The sequence below is a fragment of the Arachis ipaensis genome, chromosome B4, assembly GCF_059453495.1.
Source record: "Arachis ipaensis isolate K30076 ecotype BB chromosome B4, ASM5945349v1, whole genome shotgun sequence".
Lineage (NCBI taxonomy): Eukaryota > Viridiplantae > Streptophyta > Magnoliopsida > Fabales > Fabaceae > Arachis > Arachis ipaensis.
Window position 1 is genome coordinate 72,940,578 of NC_142439.1, and position 12,416 is coordinate 72,952,993.

General features: G+C 38.5%; 1 non-coding gene across 1 annotated transcript; it reads left to right on the plus strand.

Annotated features, from left to right (window-relative positions):
• Window positions 1-8,135: 8,135 nt before the first annotated feature.
• LOC148567909 (small nucleolar RNA R71) lies at window positions 8,136-8,243 on the plus strand. The gene has a single exon (XR_015882003.1). It is a non-coding gene; the product is annotated as a small nucleolar RNA R71 (small nucleolar RNA).
• The last annotated feature ends 4,173 nt before the right edge of the window (window positions 8,244-12,416 follow it).

Below are 12,416 nucleotides of genomic sequence, written 5' to 3' on the forward strand. Positions count from 1 at the left end.
CAGGGCTTTCCAACAATATATAATAGTATGGGGTGGACACTAAGTTTGAGCTCCAGAAACTGGCAATAATGAAGCCCTGATCGCTAGCGTTATTGGCACTCAAGTTTTCCAGTAACGCTAGCGACTATGCCAGTGACCATGTCCACTTCAAAGGAGCATAACATGAGCTACAAAGGTCCAATTGAGGTGATTCCAGTTGCGTTAGAAAGCAATTGAGCTCTATAGTGGGCATGAAATTGGAGCACAAACAATAGGCATATTTTAAGCCCCAAAAACACCAACTGGGCAGCAAGTGCAACGTTAGCCACAATTACTTTAGCACTAACGCCACACTTGTAGCGTTAGTGTGGCTAACTTTAGTACTAACTTTAGCACCTGGACCTCAACTTGACTCACTTCTCTCTCAAATCCACTTCAAAGCTCAAGCAAGCAAGCCCACAATTGTCAACCAATCAAGACCACAAGAAGCATCTAGAATAGGAATTTTCATTTAATTGTAATTTTCTTTTAATTTCATTTTGTAATTTAGGAGAGCCTATATAAAGGCCTTAGTCTTTACATTGAAAATATCCTGGAATGGGGGATTGAAGAGGGGTCTTTGGACTCCCTCCCCTCACACACTTTTCCTTCTCTTTCTTTTAGTTGTAATTTTCATTTATGAATGTTGAATTTTCAATTTCAGTTTAAATCTTCATCTTTACTTTTCTGCACTTTCTTTCTTTTTTATTTTTGTAGAGCAATGATCAACTAACTCTTTACATTGGGTTAGAGAGCTCTATTGTGATTCAATGGATTAAGTGTAGTTCTTATTCTTCTTCTTCTTTCTTTCCTCTTGATTTTACTAGAGAGCTTTCGATCTTCATCCAATTGGGTAGTTATCTTGGAAAAGAAACTATTCATACTTGGATCTCTTCTGAACCTTGAAAGGGGAATGAAGAGATCATGCTAGAAATGCTTTCTCATGCTGGACCAAATTGGGTGTGGATGGATATGTGACTATAATCCTTCCAACACTTGAGTTGAGAAATGCATGTGGTATAATCAGTGACCATACTTCATCTCTTCTCATGAGCAATTGACCAAGGAATTGGCTATTGATCAAGATTTGAGAGATTGAATTACAAGGAATTGTAATTCGATCACTTAAGATTGCCAAGGAGATCAATGAATGCATTGATTGAGGAAGAGATGAGAATGAACTTGATCCTGAGGATTGCAATATCTCTTGATCCCAATGTTCATTTTATTTTTAGTTCTTACATTTACTTTTCTTGCTATTTTACTTTTCTGCACTTTATAATTTTTCCTTTACATTCATGTTATTTACACTTCCTGCTGCTCATCATTCAAATCTGATTCGTCTAACTAGGATAATCAATTAACCATTGATTGCTTAATTCGTTAATCTCTGTGGGATTCAACCTCACTCTTTTGTGAGTTATTACTTGACGACAAATTCGGTACACTTGCCGAAGGAAATTTGTTATGAGACAAGTTTTCCGTGCATCAGAGCCATTATTGATGTAGAGAAGGGAGAGATGATCTTCAGGGTGCACAATGAGCAAATGGTCATTAATGTTTTTAAATCAATGCAACACCCCCCTGAACAAGAGAACTACATGAAAGTAGATATGATAGAAAGTCTGATTGAGGAAATGTTAGAGGCCACCTGTCAAGAGCAACATGGAGAAGAAGTGGAGGAGGAACAAGAAGAGAAAGTGGTAGAAATCTCCATTAAAGATAAGGAGAAAGAGAAGCCAAAACAGGAGTTGAAGCCCCTTCCCCCTCACCTCAAATATGTGTTTTTTGGAGAAGAAGAGGCCCTGCCAGTGATCATTAACTCCTCCTTGAATATAGAAGAAGAAGCAAGGTTAATTGAAGTGCTGAAAGCTCACAAAACAGCCTTGGGGTGGACAATTGAAGACATCAAAGGCATTAGCCCAGCCATTTGTATGCACAAAATTTTGTTGGAAGAAGAATCAAAGCCTGTAGTTCAACCCCAAAGATGGTTCAACCCAACCATGAAGGAGGTAGTTCAAAAAGAGGTCATGAAGTTATAGAATGCTGGGATAATCTTTCCAATCTTTGACAGCTCATGGGTGAGCCCGGTTCAAGTTGTACCAAAAAAAGGAGGAATGACAGTCATCACTAATGAGAAGAATGAGTTGATCCCCACTAGGACAGTGACTGGATGGAGGATGTGTATAGATTATAGAAGATTAAATGATGCTACAAGGAAAGATAGCTTTCATCTCCCATTCATTGATCAGATGCTGGAAATATTGGCCGGCCATGCCTATTATTGCTTCTTGGATAGGTATTCTGGATACAATCAAATAGTGGTGGATCCTAAGGATCAAGAAAAGACTTTCTTCACATGTCCATTTGGAGTTTTCGCCTACAGAAGGATGCCCTTTGGGCTATGTAATTGGTGCACGAAATTGTGATCTCAGGCAACGGCGCCAAAAACTCTGTACGCACGTCTTAATAAATCATTTTTCATTCACAACTTCGATACAACTAACCAGCAAGTGCACTGGGTCGTCCAAGTAATAAACCTTACGTGAGTAACGGTCGATCCCACGGAGATTGTTGGTATGAAGCAAGCTATGGTCATCTTGTAAATCTCAGTCAGGTGGATATAAAATAGTTATGGAGTTTTCGAACATAAATAATAAATAGATAGAAAATAAGGATAGAAACACTTATGTATATCATTGGTGAGAATTTCAGATAAGTGTATAGAGATGCTTTCGTTCCTCTGAACCTCTGCTTTCCTGCTGTCTTCATCCAATCAGTCTTACTCCTTTCCATGGCTGGCTTTATGTAAGGACATCACCGTTGTCAATGGCTACTTTTTATCCTCTCTGGAAAATGGTCCGATGCGCTGTCACTGCATGGCTAATCGTCTGGAGGCATCACCTTTGTCAATGGCTGCATCCCATCCTCTTGTGAAAATGGTCCAAATGCTCTGTCACAGCACGGCTAATCATCTGAGGTTCTCGATCATGCTGGAATAGGATTCACCCTCCTTTTGCGTCTGTCACTACGCCCAGCACTCACGAGTTTGAAGTTTGTCACAGTCATTCAATCCCAGAGTCCTACTCGGAATACCACAGATAAGGTTTAGACTTTCCGGACTCTCATGAATGCCGCCATCAATCTAGCTTATACCACGAAGATTCTGATTAAGAGATCCAAGAGATACTCATTCAATCTAAGGTGGAACGGAAGTGGTTGTCAGGCACGCGTTCGTGGGGGAATGATGATGATTGTCACGTTCATCACATTCGGGTTGAAGTGCGAATGAATATCTTAGAAGCGGAATAAGTTGAGTTGAATAAAAAAATAGTAGTACTTTGCATTAATCTTTGAGGAACAGCAGAGCTCCACACCTTAATCTATGGAGTGTAGAAACTCTACCGTTAAAAATACATAAGTGAAAGGTCCAGGCATGGCTGAATGGCCAGCCCCCAAAACGAGATCACATGATAAAAATATGATCATAAGATGTCTAATGCAATAGTAAAAAGTCCTATTTATACTAAACTAGTTACTAGGGTTTACAGAAGTAAGTAATTGATGTATAAATCCACTTCCGGGGCCCACTTGGTGTGTGCTTGGGCTGAGCTTGAATGTTACACGTGTAGAGGTCAATCTTGGAGTTGAACGCCAGTTTGTAACGTATTTCTGGCGTTCAACTCTGGCTTGTGACGTGTTTCTGGCGTTTAACTCCAGACAGCAGCGTAGAACTGGCATTCAACGCCCTTTTACGTCATCTAAACTCGGCCAAAGTATGGACTATTATATATTGCTGGAAAGCCCTGGATGTCTACTTTTCAACGCAATTGGAAGCGTACCATTTTGAGTTCTGCAGCTCCAGAAAATCTACTTTGAGTGCAGGGAGGTCAGAATCCAACAGCATCAGCAGTCCTTCTTCAACCTCTGAATCTGATTTTTGCTCAAGTCCCTCAATTTCAGCCAGAAAATACCTGAAATCATAGAAAAATACACAAACTCATAGTAAAGTCTAGAAATATGAATTTAACATAAAAACTAATAAAAACATCCCTAAAAGTAACTAGATTCTACTAAAAACATACTAAAAACAATGCCAAAAAGCGTATAAATTATCCGCTCATCACAACACCAAACTTAAATTGTTGCTTGTCCCCAAGCAACTAAAAATCAAATAGGATAAAAAGAAGAGAATATACTATAAATTCCAAACTATCAATGAAACATAGCTCCAATCAAATGAGCGGGACTTATAGCTTTTTGCCTCTTGAATAGTTTTAGCATCTCACTTTATCCATTGAGGTTCAGATAGTGTTATTGATTCTCCTATTTCAGTATGATGATTCTTGAACACAGCTACTTTATGAGTCTTGGCCGTGGCCCTAAGCACTTTGTTTTCCAGTATTACCACCGGATACATAAATGCCACAGACACATAATTGGGTGAACCTTTTCAGATTGTGACTCAGCTTTGCTAAAGTCCCCAATTAGAGGTGTCCAGGGTTCTTAAGCACACTCTTTTTTTTTTGCTTTGGACCTTGACTTTAACCACTCAGTCTCAAGTTTTCACTTGACACCTACACGCCACAAGCACATGGTTAGGGACAGCTCGGTTTAGCCGCTTAGACCAGGATTTTATTCCTTTAGGCCCTCCTATCCACTGATGCTCAAAGCCTTGGGATCCTTTTTATTTGCCCTTGCCTTTTGGTTTTAAGGGTTATTGGTTTTTTGCTCTTGCCTCTTGGTTTTAAGAGCTTTTGGCTTTTTCTGCTTGCTTTTTCTTTTTCTTTCTATTTTTTTTTGCCTATTTTTTTTCCTGCAAGCTTTGTTCTTTGCTGCTTTTTCTTGCTTCAAGAATCATTTTTATGATTTTTCAGATTATCAAATAACATGTCTCCTTGTCATCATTCTTTCAAGAGCCAACATATTTAACATTCTTAAACAACAACTTCAAAAGACATATGCACTGTTCAAGCATTCATTCAGAAAACAAGAAGCATTGTCACCACATCAATATAATTAAGCTAAGTTCAAGGATAAATTCAAAACTCATGTACTTCTTGTTCTTTTGAATTAAAACATTTTTCATTTAAGAGAGGTGATGGATTCATAGGACATTCATAACTTTAAGACATAGTTACTAACTACTAATGATCATGTAATGAAGACACAAACATAGATAAGCACTTAACATAGAAAATGAAAAACAGGGAAAGTAAGAATAAGGAATGAGTCCACCTTAGTGATGGGTGCATTTCTTTCTTGAGGAACCAATGATGTCCTTGAGCTCTTCTATGTCTCTTTCTTTTCTTTGTTGCTCCTCCCTCATTGCTTTTTGATCTTCTCTAATTTCATGAAGGATGATGGAGTGTTCTTGATGTTCCACCCTTAATTGTCCCATGTTGGAACTTAATTCTCCTAGGGAGGTGTTGATTTGCTCCCAAAAATTCTGTGGAGGCAAGTGCATCCCTTGATGTATCTCAGGGATTTCTTGATGATGAGCTTCTTCATGTGCCTGTTGAGATTCATGAATGTGCTCTCTTGTTTGCTCCATCCTTTTCTTAGTGATGGGCTTGTGAGATGAATCTTTCCATCTCCCATGGCTCAGAGGTGGAAGCATTTGTCTTCCCTTTCCTCTTTCTTGAGGTTTCTCTGGCCTTAGGTGCCATTAACGGTAATGGAAAAAAAAAGCTTATGCTTTTACCACACCAAACTTAGAATATTGCTCGCCCTCGAGCAAGAGAAGAAAGAATAGATGAAGAAGAAGAAGAGATGGAGGAGATAGAGGGATGTGTCTATGGATGTGAGTGGTGAATGGAAAACAGAAGGGATGACCATGAATGGAGAGAGAGAGGGTGAGGTGGGTGGGGATCCTGTGAGATTCACAGATCCTGAGATGATCCTGTGGGGTCCACAGATCCTGAGGTGTTCAAGGAATTACAACCTTGCACCAAATTAGGCATGTAAAATGCCCTTGCACACAACTCTGGGTGTTCAGCGCCAGGTTGGTGCCCATTTTGGGCGTTCAACGCCCATTTGTTGCCCATCTCTGGCGTTGAATGCCAGAACCATGCTTGTTCTGGGCGTTCAGCGCCAGCTCTTCTCCAGGGTGCAATTCTGGCGTTCAGCGCCCAGATGCTGCCCATTTTGGGCGTTCAGCGCCCAGATACTGCCCATTTTGGGAGTTCAGCGCCAGAACCATGCTCTGTTCTGGCGTTGAACGCCAGACAGGTGCTTCCTCCAGGGTGTGATTTTTCTTCCGCTGTTTTTGATTCTGTTTCTAAATTTTTCATTTATTTTGTGATTCCACATGATCATGAACCTAAGAAAACATGAAAAACAAAAACAAAATTAGATAAATAAACATTGGGTTGCCTCCCAACAAGCGCTTCTTTAATGTCAATAGCTTGACAGTGGGCTCTCATGGAGCCTCACAGATGTGCAGAGCTTTGTTGAGACCTCCCAACACCAAACTTAGAGTTTGGATATGGGGGTTTGACACCAAACTTAGAGTTTGGTTGTGGCCTCCCAACATCAAACTTAGAGTTTGACTGTGGGGGCTTTGGTTGACTCTGCTTTGAGAGAAGCTTTTTCTGCTTCCTTTCCATGGATGCAGAGAGAGATCCTTGAGTTGTAAACACAAGGTTGTCCTTATTTAATTGAAGGATCAATTCTCCTCTGTCCACATCAATCACAGCTCTTGCTGTGGCTAGGAAAGGTCTTCCTAGGATGATGGATTCATCCTCTTCCTTTCCAGTATCCAGGACTATGAAATCAGCAGGGATGTAAAGGCCTTCAACCTTTACTAACACGTTCTCTACTTGTCCATAAGCCTGTTTTCTTGAATTGTCTGCCATCTCTAATGAGATTTTAGCAGCTTGCACCCCATAGATTCCCAGTTTCTCTATTACAGAGAGGGGCATGAGGTTTATCCCTGAACCAAGGTCACACAGAGCCTTAAAGATCATGGTGCCTATGGTACAAGGTATTATGAACTTTCCAGGATCCTGTCTCTTCTGAGGCAATGTCAGTTGATCCAGATCACTTAGTTCATTGGTGAACAAGGGAGGTTCATTTTCCCAAGTCTCAATACCAAATAATTTGGCATTTAGCTTCATGATTGCACCAAGGAACTTGGCAGCTTGCTCTTCAGTAACATCCTCATTCTCTTTAGAAGAGGAATACTCATCAGAGCTCATGAATGGCATAAGGAGGTTCAATGGAATCTCTATAGTCTCTAGATGAGTCTCAGATTCCTTAGGTTCCTCAGAGGGAAGCTCCTTATTGATCACTGGACGTCCCAGGAGGTCTTCCTCCTTGGGATTCACGTCCTCTCCTTCCCTTATAGGTTCGGCCATGGTGCTTATGTCAATGGCCTTGCACTCTCCTTTTGGATTCTCTTCTGTATTGCTTGGGAGAGTACTAGGAGGGATTTCAGTGATCCTTTTACTCAGCTGGCCCACTTGTGCTTCCAAATTTCTAATGGAAGACCTTGTTTCATTCATGAAACTCACAGTGGCCTTAGATAGATCAGAGACTAAATTTGCTAAGCTAGATAGATTCTGCTCAGAATTCTCTGTCTGTTGCTGAGTGGATGATAAAAAAGGCTTGCTATTGCTAAACCTGTTTCTTCCACCATTATTAAAGCCTTGTCGAGGCTTTTGATCCTTCCATGAGAGATTTGGGTGATTTCTCCATGATGGATTGTAGGTGTTTCCATATGGTTCACCCATGTATTTTAACTCTGCTATTGCAGGGTTCTCAGGATCATAAGCTTCTTCCTCAGAAGATGCCTCTTGAGTACTGTTGGATGCTGCTTGCATTCCATTCAGACTCTGAGAAATCATATTGACTTGCTGAGTCAATATTTTGTTCTGAGCCAATATGGCATTCAGAGTATCAATTTCAAGAACTCCCTTCTTCATAGGCGTCCCATTACTCACAGGATTCCTCTCAGAAGTGTACATAAACTGGTTATTAGCAACCATGTCAATGAGTTCTTGAGCTTTTGCAGGCATTTTCTTTAGGTGAATGGATCCACCTGCAGAAGTATCCAATGACATTTTTGATAGCTCAGATAAACCATCATAGAATATATCCAGGATGGTCCATTCTGAAAGCATGTCAGAAGGACACTTTTTGGTCAGCTTCTTGTATCTTTCCTAAGCTTCATAGAGGGATTCACCTTCTTTCTGTCTGAAGATTTGAACATCAGCTCTAAGCTTGCTCAGCTTTTGAGGAGGAAAGAACTTGGCTAAGAAAGCCGTGACCAGCTTATCCCAAGAGTTCAGGCTGTCTTTGGGTTGAGAGTCCAACCATATTCTAGCTCTGTCTCTTACAGCAAAAGGGAAAAGCATGAGCCTGTAGACTTCAGGATCTACTCCATTAGTCTTAACAGTATCACAGATCTGCAAGAATTCAGTTAAGAACTGAAAAGGATCTTCAGATGGAAGTCCATGAAACTTGCAGTTCTGCTGCATCAGAGAAACTAGCTGAGGTTTCAGCTCAAAATTGTTTGCTCCAATGGTAGGAATGGAGATGCTTCTTCCATGTAAATTGGAATTAGGTGCAGTAAAGTCACCAAGAATTCTCCTTGCATTATTGTTGTTGGGTTCGGCTGCCATCTCCTTTACTTGTTTGAAATTTTCAATAAGGTTGTCACTGGATTGTTGTAATTTAGCTTCTTTTAGTTTTCTCTTCAGAGTCCTTTCAGGTTCTGGATCAGCTTCAACAAGAATGCTTTTTTCTTTGTCCCTGCTCATAAGAAAGAGAAGAGAAAAAGAAAAGAAGAGGAATCCTCTATGTCACAGTAAAGAGGTTCCTTATTGTTAGTAGAAGAAGAAAAGGAATAGGGGTGAAGAAGAAAAAATTCGAACACAGATGGAAGAGGGGGTTCGAATTTGGTGAGTGATGTGAGGAAGAGATGTTAGTAGATGAATAAACAGAAGGAGATGAGAGAGAAGGAGAATTTTTGAAAATTATTTTTGAAAAGGAGTTAGTGATTTTCTAAAATAGTTTTTTTTTTTGAAAAAGATTAGTGATTTTTCAAAAATTAAAATCAAAATTAAAATAATTAGTTAATTAAAAAGAAATTTTGAAAAAGAGGGAAGATATTTTCGAAAATTAGAGAGAGAGAGTTAGTTAGGTAGTTTTAAAAAAGGTAGGAAACAAACAAAAAGTTAGTTAGTTAGTTGAAACAAATTTTGAAAATCAATTTTGAAAAGATAAGAAGATAAGAAGTTAGAAAAGATATTTTGAAATCAAATTTTTGAAAAAGGTAAGATAAGAAGATATTTTTGAAAAGATATGATTGAAATTAGTTTTTGAAAAAGATTTGATTTTTAAATATCACAATTAATGACTTGATTCACAAGAAATCACAAGATATGATTCTAGAACTTAAAGTTTGAATCTTTCTTAACAAGTAAGTAACAAACTTAAAATTTTTGAATCAAAACATTAATTGATGATGTTATTTTCGAAAATTATGAGATAAAATTAAGAAAAAGATTTTTGAAAAATATTTTTATAATTTCAAAAATAACTAAGAAAAATGAAAAAGATTTGATTTTTGAAAAAGATTTTGAAAAAGATAAGATTTTTAAATTGAAAATTTGATTTGACTCATAAAAACAACTAGATTTTAAAAATTTTTGAAAAAGTCAAATCTAATTTTCGAAATTTTAAGAGAGAAAAAGGGAAAGATATTTTTTTGATTTTTGAATTTTTATGATGAGAGAGAAAAACAAGAAAAATGATGCAATGCATGAAAGTTATGGATCAAAACAATGAATGCATGCAAGAATGCTATGAATGTCAAGATGAACACTAAGAACACTATGAAGATCATGATGAACATCAAGAACACATTTTTGAAAAATTTTTAATGCAAAGAAAACATGCAAGACACCAAACTTAGAATTCTTTAATGCTTAGACATAAAGAATTCAGGAATGCATATGAAAAACAAGAAAAGACACAAAACATGCAAATGCAAAGATCAAACAAGAAGACTTACCAAGAACAACTTGAAGATCATGAAGAACACTATGAATGCATGAATTTTTCGAAAAAATGCAAGATGAACATGCAATTGACACCAAACTTATAACATGACTCAAGACTCAAACAAGAAACACAAAAATATTTTTGATTTTTATGATTTTATGAATATTTTTTTTGTATTTTCTTTTAATTTTTTCGAAAATCATTTTGAGAAAGAAAAATAAGGATTCCAAAATTTTTAATATGAATTCCAGGAATCTTATGTTCTTTAGTCTAAAGCTCCAATCAAAGGGTCAGGCATGGCTTAATAGCCAGCCAAGCTTTAGTATGTAACTCAGACATGACATGCCTAACGTGCCCTATAGTCGTGGCTTTACAGCCAACCACGCTTAAACATGCTTTATGAAACACTAGAATTCATTCTTAAAAATTCTGAAGAAAAAATATATTTTTAAAAACATTTTTTTTTATTTTTTTATTTTTTTTTTGAAAACAAAGGAGAAATTTTTGAAAGATTTTTGAAAACTTTTTGAAAAGAAAACAAAAAGAAAGTTACCCAATCTGAGCAACAAGATGAACCGTCAGTTGTCCAAACTCGAACAATCCCCAGCAACGGTGCCAAAAACTTGATGCACGAAATTGTGATCTATGGTAATGGCTCCAAAAACTTGGTGCTCTAATCTCAATTCATAATTTGTCACAACTTCGATACAACTAACCAGCAAGTGCACTGGGTCGTCCAAGTAATACCTTACGTGAGTAAGGGTCGAATCCCACGGAGATTGTTGGTATGAAGCAAGCTATGGTCACCTTGTAAATCTCAGTCAGGCGGATATAAAATAGTAATGGGGTTTTCGAAAATTAATAATAAAATAAGGATAGAAACACTTATGTAAATCATTGGTGAGAATTTCAGATAAGCGTATGGAGATGCATTCGTTCCTCTGAACCTCTGCTTTCCTGATGTCTTCATCCAATCAGTCTTACTCCTTTCCATGGCTGGCTTTATGCAAGGGCATCACCGTTGTCAGTGGCTACATCCCCTCCTCTTGTGAAAATGGTCCAAGATGCCCTATCACGGCACGGCTAATCATCTGAGGTTCCCGATCATGCTGGAATAGGATTCACCCTCCTTTTGCGTCTGTCACTACGCCCAGCACTCGTGAGTTTGAAGCTCGTCACAGTCATTCAATCATTGAATCCTACTCGGAATACCACAGACAAGGTTTATACTTTTCGGATTCTCTTGAATGCCGCCATCATTCTAGCTTACACCACGAAGATTCTGATTAAGAGATCTAAGAGATACTCATTCAATCTAATGTAGAACGGAAGTGGTTGTCAGGCACGCGTTCATAGGGAATGATGATGATTGTCACGTTCATCACATTCAGGTTGAAGTGCGAATGAATATCTTAGAAGCGGAATAAGTCGAGTTGAATAGAAAAACAGTAGTACTTTGCATTAATCTTTGAGGAACAGCAGAGCTCCATACCTTAATCTATGGAGTGTAGAAACTCTACCATTAAAATTACATAAGTGAAGGGTCCAGGCATGGCCGAGATGGCCAGCCCCCATGATCTAAGAACTAGGCGTCCAAAGATGAAAATACAATGATAGAAAGTTCTATTTATAATAAACTAGCTACTAGGGTTTACAGAAGTAAGTAATTGATGCATAAATCCACTTCCGGGGCCCACTTGGTGTGTGCTTGGGCTGAGCTTGAATGTTACACGTGCAGAGGCTCTTTCTGGAGTTGAACGCCAGCTTTTGTGCCAGTTTGGGCGTTGAACTCCACTTTGCAACTTGTTTCTGGCGCTGAACGCCAGAATTGGGCAGAGAGCTGGCGTTGAACGCCAGTTTGCGTCATCTAAACTTGGGTAAAGTATGGACTATTATATATTGATGGAAAGCCCTGGATGTCTACTTTCCAACGCAATTGGAAGCACGCCATTTTGAGTTCTATAGCTCCAGAAAATCCATTTTGAGTGCAGGGAGGTCAGAATCCAACAGCATCAGCAGTCCTTCTTCAACCTCTGAATCTGATTTTTGCTCAAATCCCTCAATTTCAGCCAGAAAATTCTTGAAATCATAGAAAAACACACAAATTCATAGTAAAGTCCAGAAATGTGAATTTAACATAAAAACTAATGAAAACATCCCTAAAAGTAACTAGATCCTACTAAAAACATACTAAAAACAATGCCAAAAAGCGTATAAATTATCCGCTCATCAAACATCCACTCTAAGCTTACTCAGCTTTTGAGGAGGAAAGAACTTGGCTAAGAAAGCCTTGACCAGCTTATCCCAAGAGTTCAGGCTATCCTTAGGTTGAGAGTCCAACCATACTCTAGCTCTGTCTCTTACAGCAAAAGGGAAAAGCATGAGCCTAT